This window comes from Salmo salar, chromosome ssa10, assembly GCF_905237065.1.
Source record: "Salmo salar chromosome ssa10, Ssal_v3.1, whole genome shotgun sequence".
NCBI classification, from domain to species: domain Eukaryota; kingdom Metazoa; phylum Chordata; class Actinopteri; order Salmoniformes; family Salmonidae; genus Salmo; species Salmo salar.
In genome coordinates, this window is record NC_059451.1 from 6,783,771 (window position 1) to 6,808,586 (window position 24,816).

At 38.5% G+C, this 24,816-nt stretch overlaps 1 protein-coding gene across 16 annotated transcripts in view; it reads right to left on the reverse strand.

Annotated features, from left to right (window-relative positions):
- The window catches only part of adgrl2a (adhesion G protein-coupled receptor L2a), a 215,429-nt gene extending 192,256 nt beyond the window's left edge, over positions 1–23,173 (reverse strand). For 5 of the 16 annotated variants that reach the window (XR_006756885.1, XM_014215666.2, XM_045687270.1 and 2 more), the window contains exon 1: positions 22,519–23,172. The gene's annotated coding sequence lies outside the window, so the exon portion shown is untranslated. Of the gene's footprint in view, positions 1–22,518 lie in introns of all 16 variants that reach the window. The other 11 variants (XM_014215660.2, XM_014215654.2, XM_045687277.1 and 8 more) reach the window with 4 other exon arrangements.
- Between the last annotated feature and the right edge of the window lie 1,643 nt (positions 23,174–24,816).

Below are 24,816 nucleotides of genomic sequence, written 5' to 3' on the forward strand. Positions count from 1 at the left end.
AAAAATGATACGAAGAATAATTTATAGAAACTCGTAAAAAATGGAGTCATCCATGATTCACTGATTGATACATTATCTTGAAAGAAGCAAAAGATTTTAAGCATACAGCGCCTTCAAAGTATTCACACCCCTTTACTTTTTCAACATTTTGTTGTGTTACAGCCTGAATTTAAAATGGATTAAATAGAGATTTTGTGTCATAAATAGAGATTTTGTGTCACTGATCTACACACAATACCCCATCGTGTCAGTGTAATTTTGTTGGTAGAACATTTTTAAAATTAATAAATTAAAAGCTGAAATGTCTTGAGTTAATAAGTATTGAACCTCTTTGTTATGGCAAGCCTACAGTTCAGGATAAAAATGTGCTTAACAAATTGTATAATACGTTGCATGGACTCATTCCATGTTCAATAATAGTGGTTAACATGATTTTTCAATGACTACCCCGTCCCTCAATCGAGTAGTGAATTTCAACCACAGATTCAACCACAAAGACCAGGGAGATTTTTCAATGCATCGCAAAGAAGGGCACCAATTTGGTAGATGTGTAAAAATAAAAAAGCAGATGCTGAATATCCCTTTTTTGCATGGTGAAGTTATTAATTAGGCTTTGGATGGTGTATCAATACACCCAGTCACTACAAAGATACAGGCGTCCTTCCTAACTCAGTTACAGAGTTTAATGGTTGTGATATGAGAAAACTGAGGATGGATCAACAGTTGTAGTCACACTACAATACTAACCTAAATGACAGTGTGAAAAGAAGGAAGCCTGTAGAGAATAAAAATATTCCACAAATATTCCTGTTTGCAACAAGGCACTTAAATAATACTGCAGAAAATGTGGCAAAGAAAATAACTTTTTGTCCTGAATACAAAGCATTTTCTTTGGGACAAACACAACACATCACCGAGTACAACTTTCATATTTTCAAGCATGGTGGTGGCTGCATCATGTTATGAATATGCTTGTCATCGGCAAGGACAGCTATAAGGCAAAATCCTAGAGGAAGACCTGTTTCAGTCTGTTTTCCAACAGACACTGGGAGGCAAATTCACCTTTTAGCAGAACAATAACCTAAAACACAAGGCCAAATCTACACTGGAATTGCTTACCAAGACGACATTAAATATTCCTGAGTGGTCTAGTTACAATTTTGATTGAAAATCTATGTAAAAACTTGAAAATGACTTTCTAGCAATGACCAACGATCAACTTGACAGAGCTTGAAGAATTGTAGAAAGAATAATGGACAAATACTGTACAATCCAGGTGCAAAGCTCTTAGACTTATCCCAATAGACTCACAACTGTAATCACTAACAAATGTGCTTCTACAAAGTATTGACTCAGGGGTGTGAATACTTATGTAAATTTGATATTTCTGTATTTCATTTTCAATAATTTTCAATCTTACGGTAAAACAATCACAACAAAATGTGGAATAAGTCAAGGGGTATGAATACTATCTGAAGGCACTGTATGTTCTCTTTTTAGTTTCCTCCATCTTTACTGAATGATAGCAACTGTAAGGACATTTTTCCTAATAATAGTGTAAAATTCACAAAAGTACAAAAAGATTTGTGTGAAGGCCAAATTACAGAGGAGGAACTTCAAGACGATATTACATATTTTCAGTTCGGAAAAACGCCAGGGCTTGATGGCATACGAATAGAGTTATACAAAAACTTTTTTTATGTACTAAAAGATCCACCATTAGCATGTTTTCACTACTCCTATTAAAATGGTTGACTATCAGATACTCAGCAAGAAGGTCTGATTTCACTATTACTGAAACAGGACCCAGGTGTTAAGTATAAAGATCGAGTCCACTTAAAAAACTGCAGGCCCATTACACTTCAATGTTGTGATGCAAAAATCCTGGCAAAATGCATAGCAGGTAGAATTAAAAAAGGTTTTACCGGATATTATTCATCCTGATCAGACAGGTTTTTTACGCAAACAATACATTGGAGATAATATAAGTCAATTACTTAAAACAATAGAACACTATGAAACATCGAAGAAACCAGGCTTGGTCTTCATAGCAGATTTTGAAAAGGCCTTTGATAAATTCTAGTCGTACTTTATATATAAACGCCTGGACTATTTTAATTGTCAATCTCTTATGCAATGGCTTAAAGATATGTATAGCAACCCCAGATGTAAAATAGTAAATAATGGTTACTTCTCAGAAAATATTGAACTGTCAAGAGGAGCTAAACAAGGTTGTCCACTGTCTCCATATATGTTTGTTATGGCCATCGAAATGTTAGTTATTCAAATCAGGGGGCTAGAAATCCAGGGCTTAAAAACAAAAATATCAGTGCATGCCGATGGCTCTAATTCTCTTAAGTCCGCAATCTGGATCCCTGCACAGTTTCATTGGCGATATAGATAATTTCTCTAGCCTCTCTGGACTAAAACCTAATTATATGAGTAAGAAATATTTCACTTTATTTGGAAAAGTAAGCAGACAAAATTAAATGTTCTTATTTATATAATGAATATGAGTTTGGGGGGCTAAAATTCTGAAATATTAAAGCATCAAACGTCTCACTAAAAGCTTCAGTCATACAAAAGTTATACTACACCCAAACTGGTTCTGTAGCAGATTAGTAAGAATAGCTCACCTGCTGTTCAAAGATGGCCTTCTTGCCTTTAAACAAATTACAACCTTTCATTTTTGGTTAACTGAAAATGTAACAAGCAATACGAAGCTGGCTACAATTTACATTTCATCCTCCTGAAAAGCCAGACCAAATATTATGGTTAAACTCAAAATATACTGATTGATGAAAAAACATTCTTTATTGATTTTTTTAAACAAATTGTATTATCTTTACTATGAATAAGAATGGGGAAGTTATGGCACACATGCAGCTTTCAAAAATATATGAGAATGTTTGCTCTATCCAAAGTTATAACCAACTGGTTGCAGCATTACCACAGAAATGGAGGAGGCAAGGGAAAAGGGGAGAAAGTCAGGAACATTTATTAGAACATTTATTCTGATATTGTCCCCATGTGGCTTGTTTCTGGTCACAGGTTCAGGAATGGCTGAAAATTCACAAAATTCACTTAAAACTAACCCTAGAAATAGTATTGTTGGACGATTTGGATAACCATAGTCAATCAATTAACAATATAATATTACTCTTAGCAAAAATAGACATTTTTTATTTACAATCTGTGGATACTATGAGATTAGAAAGGTTCAGAATTCATGTAAGACATCACAGCACAGTTGAAAAATATATGGCACATGGAAAACAAGAGCGGGTGGTTTACGGAGATAGGTGGGATGGGCTGAGAGTAGCTGAGGGATGAGATTAAAAACTCTTGATCTGTAGTGGCTGGGGCCGAGAGCGCCAGGAATCATGTGTGCCGCATGTGTCTGAATGCCTTTTTGTATGTGGTGTATATACTGAACTGTATTTTTGTCATGTAATACTGTGTGGAAAAGTGCCATATATGTGAAATGTATGTAGCAAAATATCTGTATAAACAAGAGTGTAAAACAAGGTTGCCTTTGTCCTCCGAAGGGGTGGGAGCTGTGTGGGGACAAATAAATAAATAGAGAGGTACGGAATCAATACTGTTACATGTGTATGGGCTAAGAGATTTCCTTTTCACAAGCAAGGTGCCATCTCATACAAAATTGGATTGGATAAAGCAAACATAAAATATGCCAACTCTGTATGGCTGCAATAGGAATTCAGATGACCTTGAAAGACCACAAACATATTCAGACTTTACTTTTCACAATTGCCCGAGGAGCAGGGACGGCTCTCATTGCTTTTTCAACATTGGACAAAATCGTCATAACAGGAACCTAGTTACTTTATCTTGAAAATTAAACTACAGTACAACTGAAGAGCACTCAAAAAAGAGAGTTACACTGAAATCCTTTATGACCTAAAACACATTGATGCACTATTGTAGTTTTCATGAAAAACCCATTCTGGAGCAGATACAGAGAGACAAGAAAACATTTCCTTTGCTTGAGGCCATGGTACTGTATCAGTATGACTAGGCTTCTATATCAGCATCATATAGGTAGGGATGTAGCAGCTGCAGCCTGCAGCACCACAGATGTCCTGAATAAGACTGAGTCGGACAAAGACAGAATGTCTTCAACAGCGCTGCGCTGTCTGCCTCAGAGGCAGCAGGCTCCCCCACATCGAAAATAAATAAATAAATAAATGAGACGGCAGATCCCTACTACATGGAGAATGGGTGTTCTGTAAATGGATGATAACAGTTCTATACTTTAATAATCTTTGTATCATGCTGAGAGTGTTTAGCATGCTGAGACACCAAAGGCGAATGGGGGAGTCTGCCTGCCTGCCATTCTCATCATTAAACGTGCCGAGGTCTCACTTCTCTGCTGGAGACCTTTTTTACCTTGTAGCTAGAGCCGAAACCACCGGTGATCATATCCTGACTGTTTTCTTAACCAACTCTTGACTCTGATTTGATCTGAGACGGACCTTAAAAGCGCCAGCTGTCATATTGAAAGTTGTCAAAGGAATCATCATCCTAGGCTACCTTCAATTTCACAAGAAGCATGATAGGAGGTCAATGTACTGTGAATGTAAAGAACATATTGTGAAATGTCAACAGGCACAGCATTGTCTTTGCTAAATACGAGGCAAATGCAGACAGATGTACTCGGAGAGATAGAGAAGCCACAGAGGTGTTGGCCCAAAGGCTTTTAACATATGTGCACTTGCTGTATCCAACCAAAGCACCGGCAGACAGCTTTATAATCAAATCGACGTAAGAGTGACAAACGTGAATTGCGGAGCCCATTTGTTCTTTCGATTAAAAAGCAACAAAAGCTAAGTATTTGGGAGGAAGGGAGCTATTAAAAAGGGACAGTTTGAATTTTGAATGACAGGCCCCGAGAACAAGTGGCAGATGTGAAAGAATGCTAAGTCCTTTGGACAAAGATCTGTTGTCCCTCTCAAGCTGCTGAAGAGGGCCACAAGAGAATAGAGGAAGAGCTTGCTATTATATGAAACGAGGTATGGAAGAATGGGGAGGAGACAGGATAAAGCGACAGAGGGGGATGGGTCTAGGTTACAATAAAAGATTGACAGCCTGCAGGTGTTGCTTGACCTCTGCATTAGCCCCCAGGCTTCAAGAACGAGTAGGGATGTTAATTGTCACGGAACATCCCAACAATGTAAAAAAGGGGGCCAGTGATTCACCAAAATGTAAATCGCATCCAACGATTTGGTGTGCTGGTTCAGCACATGTTGAATGAAAATATAGCTGCTCCCATTTGGTTTAAAAAAAACAAAATCATACATTCACACTATAGTCCTTTCCACATTTGTCCAAACTCTCCTTATCCTCATGTCTTACCAAGTAAAAAATTATAATCTTTGAAGGCATAAAATACCGAGGGACCTGTGGCTCAGTCATGGAGTAACCTAGCCTAGCTCGTTGAGGAAATATATTCCTTAAAGAGATTGCATTTCTTCTCTGACACTGCTGCAGATGTACAATTTGCAAGCGTAAATCAGAAAATTCTCCCTCCGGTGGGGAAGAGATTGAGCCAGTGATCAGATGACTTGTGGAGTCCCACTGAGTTCGAAATGGCGGGGAGTGGAATCAAGTCGCTGACCCCTCGGTCGGCGGAATGATTGAGAACAGCATGGAGCAGAGTCAGAACAAGGAGCATGACTGACACCACAACCAAACACAGTGCGACTGCTGTTGCCCCTGAACACAGCCCCATGACCCTGACAGAGATCATCATGGCGAAATACTAGGTCAAACACACACTGCTCACCAGAACAGCTTTGCTACAGCTATTCTGGGAGGGATGAGAAGGGAAGGGGGCACACAAAGCAAAACCAAAAAATTATACTTTTCTGAAGTAGCAGTTGTAAATTGGGTCACTACACTATTTTAGGAAAATGAAATGTGGCAACAGATGGCGTACAATCTCTTATATAAATGTTGTGTGTGTACATTTTCACTAGTCCAGTAAAAAATGATTAGCTAACAATTCATTACGCCCCTCTCCCTTATCCAAAACATATTGCAGTAGTCAGAGCTGTCTTTTCAGGACAAAAATAAAATACTGCTCCTCCATTTTGCTTCTAAAACAATGACAATTCGCACTGTCATGCAATCGAAGACACTAATCTACAACTCAGAGATCTGAGTCAGTTAAGTCTTTTCCCATTCACAGTTTTTAACTAGCTCTACTTAATCATCTCAGAGTATATGAACACAGTTTTTTCAGAATATAACTAAATATTGGAATTTTTCTCTGAATGTAGCGAAGAGTAACCATTCAGTTTTGCTACACCTCCACCATAGAGAATGATACAGTAGTGTAGAATACACAGTGAACACATCTCTAAGGTTGGAACTGTACCGCCCATTGCTCTTTGTGTTCTCTCCATAAATCATTTTTACTGGCCATTCAATTAATCGATTAGAGCATTCCCCATTGGTCAGGACATATGGCTACTAAATAAAACAATCATGAGCTAAGATAGGTCATTAATTAAACATTGGGAGAGGAAAAGGAAAAAGGCCACTAACCAAAATATGTCTTGGATGAGCAAGACATATAACTAAGTACGAATTCACTTAGTTAATACAAGTCAACCATAAACCAGGAATAAACATATTGATGGGAAATCTACACCATCTCTATTACATACAATATCATATGTCTACATTCTGATCCCAAACAGTGGTTCAAGTATCTTCTCTGGTTCAGCATGGAAATATGTGTATTTTTTTGTAAAATATTATTGGGCTGTACCATAACATGGTTTGTGTTTTTTTGCCCTTTCTCCCACTAGTATGGAATCCATAACCCCATAATCATTTTAGCAATGCAACAGAAAACCCTATTAGTTCTGAGAGATGCCTATACCTGTCTCTCCATGTAGATTATAGCTAGATGATTTGAGATGGTAACAAGTTTTAATACAGGTTCCATACATTATTAGTGGTCATTTTGATGTTTTAGTGGAAGTGAAGTGGATTATAGCAAATGAAATTTGAAAATGTAATTTCCATTTACTGATAGCACAAAACTATTCCTTTCAAGAGAAAGTAGATAAGAATTGTTCTGCCATAGCTGTCAGATGGTGCCATTGTCAATGCTTCTCAGCTCAGGAATTAATAGGCTGACATTAATACAGGAAGATAAATAAGGAGGTCAGAAATGTGAGGCCCACCATTACATAGGTGTCTCATGGCGATAGTACCTGCCAATCAACTCCAATAAGTCCTTGATACTATACATTTCTCCTTGAAAAAGACAGATGGAGCATGGAAAGTGCATGGAATACTCTCAGTATAACATTGTGGATGCAGGGAGACAGACAACCCAATGTGGATATATTTTGTAGGATTTCTGTTTAGAGAGCATTTCATGAGCACAACAGAGGCGTTTGTCCTATGATCCATTGTGCCATGATGCTGTGCCTAAATTAGTCATAACAAATCAGGGATCACAAAATGAAGCTCGGCAGTTGGCCCAGCCAAGTTCTCCTTAGCTCATCTTCTCAATTTCAGCGGAATGCATCAGTGTTGCGCTCATTAAAAAATGATACAATGCGGTATTGGTGAAGACAAAGTCAGACAGGCACTTGGCACAAAATACTGGGTGTCGGGTCAATGTTGTCCACTTCATCTGTGCTGACGTATTCCCGAATCAAACTTCAACATCTAATAACAACCCGGTCAGAGAGAGAACTTCCAAGGCTATGGCAAATCGCCAAGGCTGTCTGAGTTTTAATTTGCCACGCGGATACAACACATTAGTTGTATACAGTACACAGAGAGAACACATAATACTTAGTGTCACAAAACGACAGTAGATAGTGTTGACACTGAAAAAGTATACCGTTAGATTCACAATACTTGTTTTTTCCTCCATGCAAGTGGAAGTGTGGTTACCTTTACCATTAAAAGCACCAGTGAGCAGCTTTAATCTCTCTGTACAACAGGATGAAAATGAGCAGATGAATGGGTAAAAAGCCTGCTCTGTCCCTCTATTAAGGACCATGCCCATCAATAATTCACCATGATCGTGAGGCATTATTCAACAGGAAGGTTAATTTTTAAGATGGTGGGTGGCAACACTAAACATGAAAAACGTAACACAGACGATGACTCGTAAAAGCAACATCTAGAATGGATGTGGAGCAAGTAGGTAAGCAGCCAATTTATCTCCATTCAGACAAATCTTTTCTATCACTGGAAGACAAAAAAGAAAAAGGGTATGGTAGGAGACACTATAGAGTGATATGATTGTATATATGAAGTGCACAGAAGTGTGGTGTACAGTATAGGCAAAACAATAGTTTAGGAAGGTGTGCTAATTCTTTAAGATTACACATTATACTCCAGTTTTCCTGTCCTGGCACACTATCTAATTGAGGCTTTGATCCTTCCTATGGCTCCGAGGAAGGACAAACAAAAGCAAAATGAGGGATGCTATAATCTCAGCCCTTACTAAAATAGACAGCAGAGCAAGGACCTTTCCCTCAGAGCAGCAACACAAACACATTGAGCCAGCACTGGAGCAGACACGTCAAACTTCACCCTCTACATTTTCTCGCTGCTGTAGCATCTATTTTCAATCTCAAAAGACGACATGAATGCCTTCGTGAGACAAGGGAAGTGTTGCATGTCATTGCATGCTAAACAAGGTAGAATAGCACAGGTTGGCTCTCATCAGGAAACCGGGAGACAAAAGAAGTTTGTGTAGTATTTCTTGAGAGCAAGCAGTTGTCAGCCCTAAATATTGACTAACAGGTAATGCAACTTGTTAAACCTTGTGAAGGTATATTTACCTTTTTTTAAGATACTGTTGCTTGCAAATGAATGGTTTGCCTCTCCAATGCACCGTACAACATGAAGTATATTTTTGTAAAGGAAAAACTATTATAACAGATTTTAGGCACTGTAATATCATAATTACTCATTCATTCAATGCAGTCATTTTAAACTGGTTTGGTTGTGGAGCTATATCAATTAATTTACATCATATTTAAGGCCATGTTCGATCAGTATCAGTGCTTGTTGCCCTCTGCCTTGGGTTGTGACAGAGAGCAGCTTTTGGACTGAGCTTTCATCTGAGCAGTTACATGCTCATTAACATGTGTTCACCCAGTGTTATACGAACGATTGTGATGCAAACATCCTTGGATTGGCTCATTGAGCACGCCCGTCTGCATAACTGTAACAGAGTGGGGCCCAGTTGTGTGTCTAGGCCTACTGTAGACTGACTGGGTTGCAACAACTCATCGTCTGTAAACAAAGAGGAAGTCATAAAATGTTGAAATAGTTTCAGCTGTGTTATCTTCAAGGTGTAAACATTGTGGGCTTTTCCATAAAATTATAGCGAGAATGGATTGGTTTTTCCACATGCATAAAACTTAAACAGAATACATTGTCAGTGCTCTATGAAACTGAAAACAATTTACTATAATTGCTGTATTACATGTTGTTATATAACCAAAGGGCTGAACAATAAACAAACATGACACATATTGCAACCTACGATATTAAACAGCCACATTCCATTTCATTGATATACATTTTTTCAATATAGCAGATATCTATTGAGTGTTAGCATCTTATTTCCAATCCATTTTGTTAAAGCTACGTCAGTCATGCAAAAATATATCCTTTCAAAAGGACGTGCCTCCCTTCAATGGAAAATAATCTTTTCAAGAATCAGAGTCTTGGCGTGATAAAAAAATATTCTAATGTACATGGCTTACTGGCAACGTTATCGCCCTCTACCACCCACAGCAGGACAACCGATACAGCAATCACTGCTTCTGCACCTTGTGTATGTTTAAGATGTGTTTGCTCTTTTGTGATAACAAAGGAGGGGAAACAAACGACTCAGAGTAACTGGACCAAAGTCGGCAAATCCAAAGACACAGAGGATGATACATCAAACTGAAAGCGAATTGGAGAAAAAATATACCGGGAAAATTATCTTTCCTGTCATAAACCCTCTCCTTTTGAATACCAAAGGAATTCAAATTCCCAAACAAATCCTGAAAGGTTGACCCATTCTGTGTTATACAAACTGATAAAATTTCAGTCTAGGTCGTACCTTTGAACTGCTACGCCGAGCCAGCATGAGGTATAGATTGCCATCTCTGGTATCTCTGCACAGGTAATCCACTGAAGTGTAATTACCACAGCTCTAAATTATACAAAATTATAATAGGGAGTTAAAAACTCCATATGAATATGGAGGAAGTGTGATAACAGAGCACCATGCTGTGAGAGAGAGTAATACCTCGATAATGGCCCTTGTTTAGTGGTGGAAATCTCCTCACAAGACAACAGGCTCCCTGTGAGATATCTATTTAAATGTTTCTTGACACGAGAGAGGCATTCACAGAACAACAAAATGTACTAAGCCACGGCGATAGAAGATAATCTAATTACAGGACTAATGTGGCTTTGACAAAGGCAATTGCTTAAATAGGACCCAACCCAAGATTCCCCACAAACACAAGACTTGAATTGTCGTTGTTGACATGTTCCACAATGCTTTCTCTTTGTCTACTTGGTTCCTAATGGTATGACTTGAACATGGTGTGATAGTTTAATAAAATTGAGAATTCATCACACCAGAATGCAAACACTGAGAAATTCCACACTGATTCAATGTCGAATCATAACTACAGTAACCATCCTTAGTGCAGACCAGTGACCCCTATAGCTGTAAACCTAAAGTGAATTAAAACCTCTTCTATCTGGCAAAAAACATAGATGGAATGGTATGAAGTAAAAAATGAAAATCGACAAACAGTATGTCCCCATATGTATTTACACTTAGGCTAAGCACATCAACAACACAACTTAACTTCAGTAACATTAGAAAAAAATGACAATGTTGACATCTGCAATTGACAAACACTACCGTTCAAACGTTTGGGGTCACTTAGAAATGTTCATGTTTTTGAAACATTTTTTGTCCATTAAAATAACATCAGATTGATCAGAAATACAATGTAGACATTGTTAATGTTGTAAATGACTACTGTAGCTGGAAACAGCATATTTTTTTATGGAATATCTACATAGGCATACAGAGCCCCATTATCAGCAACCATCACTCCTGCGTTCCAATAGCACATTGTGCTAATCCAAGTTTATCATTTTAAAAGGTTAATTGATCATTAGAAAACCCTTTTGCAATTATGTTAGCACAACTGAAAACTGTTGTTCTGATTAAAGATGCAATTAAACTGGCCTTCTATAGACTAGTTGAGTATCTGGAGCATCAGCATCTGTGGGTTCGATCACAGGCTCAAAATGGCCAGAAACAAAGACCTTTATTCTGAAACGTGTCAGTCTATTCTTGTTCCGAGAAATGAAGGCAATTCTATGTGAGAAATTGCCAAGAAACTGAAGATCACGTACAATGCTGTGTACTACTCCCTTCACAGAACAGCGCAAACTGACTCTAACCAGAATAGAAAGAGGAGTGGGAGGCCCCGGTGCACAACTGAGCAAGAGGACAAGTACATTAGAGGGTCTAGTTTGAGAAACAGACACCTCACAAGTCCTCAACTGTTAAGAAGCGACTCCGGGATGCTGGCCTTCTAGGCAGAGTTGCAAAGAAAAATACAAATCTCAGACTGGCCAATAAAAAGAAAAGATTAAGATGGGCAAAAGAACACAGACACTGGACAGAGGAACTCTGGTTAGAAGGCCAGCATCCCGGAGTCGCCTCTTCACTGTTGATGTTGATGTTGAGACTGGTGTTTTGCGTGGGTACTATTTAATGAAGCTGCCAGTTGAGGACTTGTGAGGTGTCTGTTTCTCAAACTAGACCCTCTAATGTACTTGTCCTCTTGCTCAGTTGTGCACCGGGGCCTCCCACTCCTGTTTCTATTCTGGTTTAAGCCTGTTTGCGCTGTTCTGTGAAGGGAGTAGTACACAGCGTTGTGCGAGATTTTTAGTTTCTTGGCAATTTCTCGCATGGAATAGCCTTCATTTCTCAGAACAAGAATAGACTGACGATTTTCAAAAGAAAGGTCTTTGTTTCTAGCCATTTTGAGCTTGTAATCAAACCCACAAATGAAGATGCTCCAGATACTCAACTAGTCTAAAGAAGGCCAGTTTTATTCCTTCCTTAATCAGAACAACAGTTTACAGCTGTGCTAACATAATTTCAAAAGGGTTTTCTAATGATCAATTAGCCTTTTAAAATGATAAACTTGGATTAGCTAACACAACGTGCCATTGGAACACAGGAGTTGTCACGGATCTCTCCGGAACTTTCATTACGCACACCGGTCCCCTATTCCCACTGATTATTACTTGTATCAGTGTGCCCTTTGGTTTCCATAGGGCTGTCAATTATTATTACAATGTCGGTAGATGCGTGTGAGTACCTGTGCTATGTGTTTTGGCTTTCGTGCCATTGTGGATTCCGCAAATTATTATGGGTCTTGTCCCATGTGTTAATCATTGTGCACGTGTTATTTATTCGAGGTACTCCTCGCTCTTTTGTTTTTGGTTTCTACCCTGTGTTTTGTTACGTGTTTGTTTGGTCTTCGTCCCCGTGCCTTTACTCGGCACGCCGTAATTTGGGATCAATAAAAAACCCTATTACGCATTCCTGCTCCTGTCTCCCGAATAATTCATGCGAACGTGACAGGAGTGATGGTTACTGATAATGGGCCTCTGTACGCCTATGTAGATATTCCATTAAAAATCTGCCATTTCCAGCTACAATAGTAATTTACAACATTAACAATGTCTACACTGTATTTCTGAACAATTTGATGTTATTTTAATGGACAGAAAATATGCTTTTCTTTCAAAAACAAGGACATTTCTAAGTGACCCCAAACGTTTGAACGGTAGTGTATGTAACATCAATTAGCATTTTGTTTCAGGCTACTGGTGCATGCTCCAGTTGTGAATCATGCAAATATCAGCACCTTATTGGAACATTTCTCTGAGAAATCTGAAAGTCCACAAATGTCAAGGATATAAAAAGGCTACACTACATTATTTTATCCCTGGCCTACAATGTAAATCGGAAAAACAACAATGTAAAAAATACAAAGTGTGACAAATGTCCCCTTTTTGGCTAATGCACTTAGGTATGTAGGTTTTGTGTAGCATGTCTTAGATCCAAAATGTTTACAACTTTTGCTAATGGTCAGATTCATCAAGTTCTCGAGGCTACATTTCCACAACGCTGTTAATTTAGTAAAGGCTACAGGGTTAACAACAGGAGGATCTCTCAGGCAATTCAAAAAGGTGCCTGCGCCAATCCTAGATGTTATCAGGCACAACAAAGCCAACTTTTTAGAGACTTTGAACAGGCTCCCTTTTGGAGCTGTGGCTCCTTGGCTGCCCTAGGGCCTGCTGGACCTATTTCTGATGGTAATGGGGGCTGGATGCATCCTGTCAGCTCGCTCCAGACTTGCTAGTTATCAGCTCGAGGTGATGAATGATGGAAATGCCACGAGCGGCAACCAGTGCAGCTCTGCAAGGACAAAAATACACCCCTGCTTCCCCTCTTTTTGTCTCTCTTTTTTTTAATAGTATTTTATTCCATCAACTACCCAATTGCATGGCTTACACCAGTTGCTGCAGGGGATATAGAAAGGGGATGTTCATGTTGCATGTTACTGACAATAGCCTATATATTTTAATTCAGTGCTCACTCAAGTGTAACAAATCCTTTGCGCACAATAAGCATTCATATACAACTAAACCTAATTTAGTGTAAAAGTTTAATATTTATGGTAATCTCCAATTTTCTAACTGAAAGAAGTGCAATAAGACAAACAAAAAGAGTGCATTGTTTATTCCATGTCTTAAAGGATGCTAATGGTAATACCAACTCAGGTAATACCAGCTCAGTTCAGATGATAATGCCAGGTGTGTGGTGGTAGGGGTTATATTTCTCATACCATATTTAATTACAACCAACCTAGTAGGAGGTGAATCACTATTCAGCAAACAAGTCCCCCGAATGATAAAAGAAGTCATAGTTTGTGTGATTTTGTGTCAGAAATACCACCTACACTTTATTTGGAGGGAGGCATACATTCTGAGTGTAGTTTCATCACGTCGTTTTTCAAATACACTTTTGGAACATACAAGAAGCTTTGTACATTTTGATATTCCAACTGATACAATTTTCTTTTATAAAACTGAAAATCTAACTGTCAGACAGATAAACCCAAATATAGCTTTTTTTTCCTGGGCAAGCGTCAGTACGATGCCGGGCCTGGTGCAGCTGTACAAGCAAAGCCGTACAGGAAAGTCACCACGGCCACAATCGCTCAATCTTCCCCGTGTTAATCCGACACAATCTGCATTCAATGCAGCCCTGCTCCTTGGGTCTCTGTGTTTCTTTTCACATGCCTAACTAGGGATTTAGACCTGGCAGGATAGTGGGCATGTTGTAGAGCCAGTCTACCACTTTCGTACTGCTTAATCACACTGGGGTGTATTTGTCACAATGTTGTAACATTTGTTGCTAATGTGGCACTTTATTTCAGTTGTTTAATATGAACCATAACCTCACTACTGTCCATTGTTTTGTTACAACATTAGATTCATTGTATTATGCTACAACAGAGAAATGGCCATTGTTATTGCCCCTAACTGCGTTTTTCAGTAAAAAAAATGTTTATATTGCTAGCTGGCTAATGTGAGGCCACAACAAATTACAGTGGATTTAAAATTGGTTCAAGTTTCTTGTCTAAAGTGCCTTCAGAAAGTATTCATGCCCATTGAGTTATTCCACATTTTGTTGTGTAACAGCCTGAATTCAAAATGGATTTAAAAAAATGTATCTCCCATCTACACACAATACCCTATAATGACAAAGTGAAAACATGTTTTTTGACATTTTTGCAAATGTATTGAAAATGAAACACAAAAATATCTCATTTGCACAAGTATTCACACCCCTGAGTCAATTCATGTTACAACTTTGGCAGCGATTACAGCTGTGAGTCTTTTCACACCTAGATTGTACAATATTTGCACGTTATTCTTCAAAAACGTCTTCAAGCTCTGTCAAGTTGGTTGTTGATCATTGCTAGACAGCCATCGATTTTCAAGACGATTTAAGTCAAAACTGTAACTAGGCCACCCAGAAACATTCAATGTCATCTTGGTAAGCAACTACAGTGTATATTTGGCCTTATGTTTTAGGTTATTTTCCTGCTGAAAGGTGGATTTGTCTCCCAGTGTCTTTTGGAAAGCAGACTGAACCATGGTTTCCTCTAGGATTTTACCTTTGCTTAGCTCTATTCCATTTCTTTTTATAAGTACAAATCCCTAGTCCTTGTTGCAGCCACCACCATGCTTGAAAATTTGAATAGTGGTACTATTCTTTGTAAAATGCTTTGTATTCAGTACATAAAGTTTATTTCTTTGCCACATTTTTTTGCCATTTTACTTTAGTTCCTTATTGCAAACAGGATGCATGTTTTTGAATATTTTTATTCTGTACTGGCTTCCTTCTTTTCACTATGTCATTTAGGTTACTATTGTCCAGTAATTACAATGTTGTTGATCCTTCCTCAGTTTTCTCCTATCACAGCCATTAAACTCTTTAACTGTTATAATGTCACCATTGGCCTCATGGTGAAATCCCTGGGCGGTTTCCTTCCTCTCCGGCAACTGAGTTAAGAAAGACACCCGTATCATGGTAGTGACTGGGTGTATTGATACACCATCCAAAGTGTAATTATTAGCTTCACCATGCTGAAAGGGATATTCAATGTCTGTTTTTTTTTCTTCATTTTTACCCTTCTACCAATAGGTGCCCTTTGTGAGGCATTGGAAAACCTCCCTGGTCTTTGCGGTTGAATCTGTGTTTGAAATTCACTGCTCAACAGAGCGACCTTACAGATAATTGTATGTGTGGGGTACAGAGATGATGTAGTCATTCAAAAATTATGTGAAACAATTATTGCACACAACATCAACACCAAATATATTGAGGTACAGGACAGAACAAATAGTTCAGTCCAATGGAGGTCAGTTTTTACTTCACAGTCTCATTGCCAGCTATGTTGTGTAGAGGGAAAAATTACATTCAGGCTCAAATGGAACTAAATCTCACCTCCCCAAGGGCCGATATTTCACTTAAAGGCCCAGTGCAGTCAAAAATGTGATTCGCCTGTGTTTTGTATATATTTCAACATTATGAGGTTGGAATAATACTGTGAAATGTAGAAAATTATAATAATGCCTTTTTTGTCTAAGAGTTGTTTGAAAAGGCAGGCAGAAATTTCAGCCTGTTTTTATGGGATGGAGTTTTGTCCTGCCTGGTTACATCACCAGGTGGTAAATTAGTTAATAGACCAATAAGAAAGAGAATTCCAAACCTCTCTGCCAACGACAGCTAGTTTTTCATTTTCCCTTCTCCAGTCAGACCACTCCCAGACAGTCTAAAATTCTTGCTTGAGAAAATCATTCATTGCTAAGAAGCTATTTTTGTTTGTTTTAAATTGAAATGGTAAAACATAATCACAGTAAGGTACTTAATTGTTACCCAGAAAATATTTAATATTGAGATATATAAAAAAATGGCTTCAGTTGGGCGTTTACACATCTCTATTGGGAGTGGCATTTGTCCTCTGTTTTTCAGCATTTCTCTTGAGTTGACCCACCGTCTTTATAGCTTCTGTTTTGTCAGGGATAGAAGAGTGATACCGCTATATGGTCAACAGAAAGACAGAGTGCCTCTTACCGAGAAAGCAGCAGGTCTAGCTGTGACAGTTGCCGCCTTGTTACAAGCTCCCTCACTGTATTCAAGATGTAGCCACTCAGTGCAGTGGGTTATAGGCTAACCTGAACAATGCATCTTTGTCAAGAGCAGCTTTTCCAAGGACCGTCTCTGTTTGAGGGCACAGTACTGAGTGTGCTGTATGATCCAGGGCACAGGAAATCCCTTCTGATCACATAAGGTGCAATTCCGAAATATGGTTGTGCATCAGCAATTTTTCTCTTGTTATGTCAGTCACTGACAGTCACTCAATTAGCCCATGTCAGCAAACATTTTTTAGACTGGTAAATTAGTCTAGCCAGCTATCTAAACTTCTACTAATCATGGTCAAATTACCCATTGATTTTGTTAGTCACTCGCACTCAGAAATCATATAAAAACCTGCAAACATTTCTCTACATCCTATAGTAAAATATGTAGAATTTTAGGAAATTATCTGTAAAACTGCTAATTTTCCCTCCAACCCACGGCAAAATTAGTAGAATTGCAGCAAACTTGCTTTACAACTGCAACATTTTCTTTACACCCATGGCAATTGCAGGAAATTAACTCTAAAACGTTAAAAAAATATATCCGCTGTCAAGAGGGGGGGACGCTAAACTCTTTTGCTCGCTAGGTGGGTGAGGGCCCCCAACAACATTTAACTTATGTGTGGGTATGGATGTGGGTAGGCAGACCCGCGAGCCACTGCGGCCCCTCATGATGATTTCAGATTTTGTGGCCGCCTTTTTACCCCATTAAAGTTGCCCATCCCTGATCTAGCTAGGGTAATGACGGCTCTGAGCATGAAATTTAACTCTGTCGCTATCCTCTGTTTGTCATACCGCATTTCTCAGTAATTAAATACAATCTTTTATTTAAAAGGTAGCTGTTTACAAGGTCCAGCAAGGCACATTAGCAGGGCAGTCATAGGGTGTATTTTGTTAGGATGTATGGGTGTTAACAGATGCCATTGGAATATGGGCTTCTCCTGATACTGCGAAACCCTGCCTGTCGTGTTATTGTGGATCATCATTCTCCTGAGTGCACTCCAGTCTATTCGTATCACTATTCAAAACATTTCAATCATCAGAAAAATACATTTCATCATCAATTTGATCAAATTTCCCTGGCCCAACCATTATTGGAATCCTGGTGCCATTAGTGGCTGCTGCAGCTGAGAGAGAGCCGTAGTAGGCTAAAAGGTGTTTTTTTATTTCTTAACACAACACAGCAAGCCCGAAACCCAACTGGGTGGTCAGGCTCGGGCTGAGAATGACAACTTTAGTGCACGTACCACCAAAAGTGAGATATGTGTGTGTGTGTGTGTGTGTGTGTGTGTGTGTGTGTGTGTGTGTGTGTGTGTGTGTGTGTGTGTGTACATGCGTATTTACAGACATATTTTATTTTGTGTCTATATTCAGTCTTCATTATTATTTAATTAACAACAAATACAAAATCATTTTTTTCTATTTAGTTGTACTTATATTTAATAATAACAGTAATTCATATTATTATTTTCATTATTTGTTGATAATGGCATAGTTAATTAAGTTACATGTTTGTCAGAACATTTTTGCATTATTTCTGTCAAAGCTGACAAAATCCTGTGAATATACGGCACAAGAGAAAATATAACTATCTCATTGGTTACACTTATGCCTCCCGCTTATGACACACTACATGTTCTATTCAAGAAAAAGAGATGCCTAACGTATGCAATATGGTTCTGTAAAATATATATAGTTGGCCACAACCAGTAACAAAAAAAAATGTTTTGCTTAAGAGCTGTTTTATGCCACGAGCCATGAGTTTTACAGCTATGCCTTTAAGATCTTTGTGTTTCCGTTTTATTTCCAGAATCCTATTCAGAGGAGCACCAAAAGGGGCAAACTAATGAAAAATAGATGCTAGATAAGCTTAGGATGGCTACCACTTGACCAGTGGAAAAACAATATAGAAGCCATAGAAAAATATCCTCACTATTTCTTTCACGGGTCTAAATTGACCCTTATTTATTGTTACCATTGTACATGCTATGTCATGTCCCTGGAAGGAAATTAATAAGGCAAGCAGAAAGTTTTACCTGCCATTTCAGAAGGTAAATAATTATCCACTGCTACAGAAGCCTTTGGCAAGTGGAAACAAATGTTTCATAAAATAGCAGGGAGGGGAACACCCTGGCTCATAGTGTTTTACTGATTGCCAATAGTAAAATAAAATCAGTCATAAAAGGGGAGGTATTTTGGCCCAAAGACCTGCGCATTACATACAATTTGCCTTAGCCCTTTTTACAACCTTGTTTTTTCCATTTAATGGCGAGTGATTATCCGCACAGTAGGGCTCCATATAGAAGAAACAGCAACAGAAATGATTGTGTCCGAAAACGCCTCTTTGTACAAAACAGATAACATATTAACCATAATTGAGTGTCCGTTGAAGGGCTCATTGTGTGTCATTTTACTTGCGGAGGAAGTCACTTTAACTCTGTGAATGCATGTACTCTTGACCTGTGTCAATCTGGTGTTCCTTACATTGTGAATAAAAGCAACAGCACAGCTCCGGGCCATTCTGGACAGCATTCGTAAAAAGCACAGCTTCACTTTCACACCACTTTATTTGGAGGAGCCTAGTCAAACAAAGCCCCAATGTGACTACGGTCACATTCTGAATGTGGGTTCAGTTCAGTAAGAATAAAACATTTTAGCCAGTGTGCACAAAGGGGTCACAGTACAAATACAACTCCAAAATCAATAGTGCATTGCCTCAATACAGTCATAACAGATTAGGCTATCTAGTTTGGTTGTGTAGCTTCAAAACTGTAGGAGACGCAAAATCATCTACATGATCCCATTGAAGTGGAGGAGATGCTCTAGTATGCCACTCAATCATACCTGAGAAGATTTCTCTTGGCATTTAGTGTTATCTATTCAAAAATATTAAATATAAACATTAATAGTGGTTCTTGATTTTTCTAGCCTTCACAATATGATAGTGTACAGTATGTGCTACTTCTCCTCAAATACAGTCTCTATGAGGTTAAAATTAACACTTTACTATTTTTGCTTGATAACAATAATGTAGGCTACAGCTGCAATCAAGAATAGAGAGCTAATAATAATATGTACCCGTTTGGTCCCCTAAATCCATAGAGAACTACACTGAGTCTATTGATCTGTGAGTGGAAATGAACAGAGAGGCAGAGGAGCAATTCGGGCTCTGGTACATCAACAGCTGCAGTTCTTTGAAACAGGACGCACTCCCTCTGACACAAGACTGGGTCCAAAAAGCGACTGTTGGTTTAAATGAAACAATACCACGCTTATAAAGGCATATTGGCTCGGGAAAGTGTGATTGCATAGAGCTAAAAGACATAAAATAGACCAACACATGAGAAACCACTGAGAAGCCTATAAATGGCCTAAGCTATACATGGGTGTATGATTCGCAACAGCTTGAAATGTATCTAATGGTACTCTTTTCAACAAGCTTCTGACAGTTAACCAGATACTCTCTCTGTTCATAAAATGTATATGCCTATACCTATTCTGCAGATGTATTACATTCATAATCCTCAACTAATACAAAATAATAGATAAAAAATGTAGAATATCAAAACAACCAGTATTGCAGTTGAGTGGAAATAAAACTAGAAAGACATTATTACATGTTCCCGTGAAAATATCATTCAACTGGCAAACAAAAAAGCAGGGAAATTGTGTTTTCACATAGAAACACAATAAAAGGGGTAGAGACGGGTTACAACTTCACCTCCCATTTTACTAACTCACACTCCCCCTACCCTTTCGGCATCAGCTAACCCTATTGGTTACAAGGCTGGAGTTCTTTCCATCGAGCAAGAGTTGTGACCACTGTCATTTGCTCATCTATTCCTTCAACCAGTAAAAATTAGTACTTGCATTAATTCAAACATTTTGTGCAGAAACATGTGAAATGGCATCCCCCTTTACGAAAGGGGCTGGGGAAGAAGAGTAGCAATGTGCCTCAAATAATCTAATAAGAGTGCAGATTTTGTTCGCACACACTCTGTTCAAACAACTTCACAGTTGAGTTATAATATTAGTTGCATCATTTGACCTACCCTGTTTGCAGCCAAAAATAAAGTTACATTTTACCCTATGGGACTGATGAGATAGATGGACTAGAGCCTATTTGCAAAGGACTAAAGTATTATTCCATTTATATATTATTGCATTTATGAACAAAGACAATAAAATAGTTAGCCATTCTAGATGATCAGCTATAGCATATAGCTTCATCTGAGGTAGGTTTATTCATATTTATATAAATTAATATATATTGAGACGTTGGATTAGTGACATATTTTTATCAATATAAAAACTTTAAAAAAAAATCTTCATCAATGAGTAAACCTACTTATTATGCTAATGACTAACCTTTATTCTGTCATTGCCATATCTAACGCTGGCTGATCGCACGCAGAAACAAGTGCATATGATTGATATCAAATCCAGTTAGGAACTTTCATTAGCATTTCACATCAGGCGTAACGCCTTACAAAATATGACAGAATGGAGAATCGTGCTGGTAGTTTAGTGGCGGAAAAGGGAATACTGGACTGGAGTAAAATGTATCCTGTACAATGAATGATCGATATTTCGTTTTTCTCCTCTGTTCCACTGCTTCACACACAGCCGTTAGGACGCTGAGTTGGCCGGGGTAATATAGGAGCTCCGCTCCGCATATTAGCTTTTTCTTCGGTCGTTAACACATGCAGGTTGACAAGATGGTTTTGATATTGGTAAAAAAATGCATGTGCAGTAAAATTATCTAATTTTACTGCCACTGTGCGCAACTGTGTTTCAAATAAGACACATATAGATGATATCTCGTCGTTTCCTTGGAATTTATATTTTTAACCAATTATTTCACATTTTCAACATCAAGTGCCTGTCGTATTAGGCTACATATTGTTCTTCAGTTCAATGCATTGCAGTTTAATTAACTCGTTATACACATAATATTGTCTGTCTACTATGATGCAAAGATAGGCTATTCTAGAGTTTTCCCTTCTCAAAATATAGCAGTCAAGGCCCTGGCTAGACTGAAAGAGATTAGCCTCATTGCTCTCCAGAATCACAGCCACATTGATTCTTAGATCACTGCTAACATACAGCCCTATTCAAGCAAGGAACCCATTGATAGGCTACATGAAAAAAACAGCAAGGAGCACAACTCTATCTACAACTTTAAAGGCATAAATTCAATTCCAATTAAATGGTGCTTTACGTGTCCCGCCTCATTTTAATAGTTTCCATTCAGTCAAATTGAGAGGGAGGCAGCTGACCAAATCAATCCACATCTGGTTGTTTCTATTAACCATTTTTCTATTAACCATGGTATCCCTTGGATCATTTTAATTAGCCTATTTCAAACAGTTATGTTCTTTAAAAGTAGACCTAATTCATGGCAAACCTGCTCTTTGGTTTTTCATAACTCAAGATTTCAAGCAGCCTACAGATGGTTTGTTTGTGGTTTGGGAAAGTAAAATATACAACTGTAGTGTGTGATTAATGACTTGATATCCTCACATATGTGAGTTGGAAGGTATATATCTGAACTTGACAAACAATTCCCCTAATAAAGTGATACAAGAAAGTTACAGACAGAGACTTGTCAAGAGATTAAACCACTCTTGGATATGGTTGGTAAAGTGATAGTAGGCCTAAGTAATAGGGAAATGCAGTTCTCTTAAAGGCAATCCTTACCTTTCTGAGAAAACAGTCACGATAAATACGATGAAGTCAGAGGCAGAAAAAAATCTGTTGGACAATAGCTGTGTGTAGAAAGCAGGCAGTCTTGTAACAGGAACTCCTCTGCAGATCAGAACACAGCAGTGTTGAGAGAATCTCTGCAGTTCTGATGCATGCTCCACTTATCTGGGACAGATAGGGCTTTATCAGGCAGCTTGTCCCTCTTTCAGCCCATACATTCCCCCAGACCGGACATACTCTTCCATGGCAAGGTGCTGCTCAGTCTTAACTCATCAACAGTTCTGCTTGAGCATTTAATCTCTGCTCCCCTGTTCGCCTGGAGTCAAAGCAACAATCCACAGAGTAGAAACCCGAAGAGACAGAGGGAAGAAGAGCGAACAGGCAGTGAAACCTGTTCTCTGCAGAAAAAAAAGGAGACTGCAGTTGATGTCAATCCACGCCGAGTTCCCCTGGATGAGAGAATGAGGTTCAATGGTGCTGCAAAGTTTAAGGGGCTCGCGTTTGGGAAAAGATACCGCTCACAGCATTGAGAGACTTGCTTGATTCACCGGAGCAGGCTTCCAGTAAACAGAGCCAGTGCCCAGTGCAGTGAGTCGCAGCAGGGCAGGCTGCCTTCTGCAAGAGTCGTCTGTGAATGGACTGCTGTCAAAACCTGACACGGAGTCCCGATCCACACTGACTCGGAGTCGACACACGCACACATCCAATAGGAACGAATCATATAAACATATTATCATGTCCAGCAAGAAGACTAATGCTCGGCCGTTTAGCCCTGACTGTCGCAAAGAAGATTACAGTGAACAGAGTACAAATGTGAAGTAGATTATCTATAAATATATGCCACTATTTTACTTCTCCATTTTATTTTTGTGTAGGAGAGGCTCAATCCCCTCACAATAGGCAGTCCAGCCTATTCAACCAATGACTGAGGACTTATTCTTACTTGAACACTACCTAGCATCAAAAAAGGAAGGAGCAGAAAAGTGCAGAGAGATTATTTTTCTCCAACTGGCCTCAATAAAAGACTGAACGACCATTGCAACAGTCCAAGGGGGAAGGTGATCTGCTACTGTAGAGAGAGATGGGCAAAGCTGACCAATGACTAAACAATGTATATTGTGTGATTGGGAATTGTTGCATAATGGTGACAAATTGTATAGCAATAAACTGTATGACAAGCAATCTAAAAATATGTTTTATTTTTTGAGCTACCATGGAATAAAGGGCTAATTAAAAAAAAAAAAAATCTTATCTCAGAATCCTATACATCAACGAATGCAATACCTGGCTATTTCATAATTTTTCAATTATTATCTTACGTATTCATTTGCTTATTTGGGATGGAACTTCAGTGAAGATCAGTCTTTTCAGGAAAAACTCCTAAGTGACAACCATCAGTCGTGATGCTGTGGAAAATGTTATGATCTGCTTGAGGAATGCAGTCCGGGAACATTATCAGGCACCAAGAGACTGGTATACACCTGGCTTCAATAAAAACATCCTTTCAACTGTTGTAGGGAAATGTGAAATTGAGTCATATTCACTAGGTGATGGTGAACGGATGAGAGGGGAATAGTTGTGTTTTCATAAGCATTTTACATAATTATACAACTGTTTTAAGGGACAAAAAGAGAAAGCAGATGTTATAAAGGTCATCCAAAGGCAGACATTCATATTTGAAGGAATACTCTGTAGAACTAGAGAGACTAGATCAAGACAGTCTTAAAGGGCTAAAAAAGCAATTTTGTATGCATGTACTTCATTTCACTTTCTTGGATATATGAGACATATATCCCTACATACATTCTATCATGTTACATTGTAGCTATACTTATTGAGTTACATCTGAATTGTTACACATATATTAACACATTATATTCATTAACTACTTTGTTATTGATAAGGGTGAACACTGTTAATTACAATGTTACAATGGCGATACCATCACACATTGAAGTGAGACCACCAACTTTCAGTATGTGGTCCCTATTTATTGTTCAGTGCATTGAGCCATTAAGGTTGTACAGAAATTGTATTTGTGTTTATGATGAACGTATTTGTATTTTTTTATTTACCCTTTATTTAACAAGGCAAGTCAGACTGCTTTGATACCAGTGATATCTCGCATGTGGTATGCTGGTTGCAAGTAATCACTTGCCAGACAGAAATGTTTTAAATGGTGCATGCTTGGGGCACCTCGGGTTAAAGTATAACTTTTTCCAGACCTGATTGCTTGGCCCACCTAGCTTGCAGACAGGGAAATGAGGGCGGGAACAGAGAAATCAGAGTTAC